This window comes from Penaeus monodon, chromosome 32 (genome assembly GCF_015228065.2).
Source record: "Penaeus monodon isolate SGIC_2016 chromosome 32, NSTDA_Pmon_1, whole genome shotgun sequence".
Lineage (NCBI taxonomy): Eukaryota > Metazoa > Arthropoda > Malacostraca > Decapoda > Penaeidae > Penaeus > Penaeus monodon.
In genome coordinates this window covers 12,646,276-12,646,977 of record NC_051417.1, presented here as the reverse complement: position 1 = coordinate 12,646,977, position 702 = coordinate 12,646,276, and positions in this window count along the sequence as shown.

Genomic DNA, 702 nt, shown 5'->3' with positions numbered 1-702 from the left:
GGTTGTGAAGGGTTTTTGACGGGTTTTGGAAACGTTATTTTACATCATGATGTACACTGATAACTTTTGGGGGGTAATATGATGAAATGGAAGTATTGTTTTTATTATTATTTATATTTTGGTTGAGGAAGTGACGTTCACACCGAAAATGTGAACGCTAGGGTCTCAAGAGCGCAGGTGGATTGTTATTTTCCTTCTTAAGAATGACCTTAACTGACCTCTTAAAGAACAAGAAGTGACACTACGACCTTACCCATTCACGGAATAAGAACATGAGGACAATTCGGACTCATTCATCATTTGTAACAAAGATTGCTTTTCTTTTGTTTTCGTTTTACCTGGGGGGGGGGGGGGGTTAAATGAAGAAAGGACTTAATAGAACTAACGACACGTACAACTTGACGCGAGTTTAGAACACAAGGAGAGATAGAGAGTAAGCAGAACTTACCCAAACTCTCTGAACAAGAACATTTGTTTATAAAAAGAAAGAAAGATAATTACTGATGAATAACATGTCCAAAAAAAGGGACACACACAAAAACACACACGTAAAACCTATGCAAAACAAAGGATATATGAAAACTATCGACACTGAATCGAAGAGCAATTGAACTACAACGCATCCACTCTGGAGAAGAGGAAAAGAGATTACGGAGACACTCCTTCAGGGGGAAGATCTGCAATGCTCCTTTGTCTCTCGGG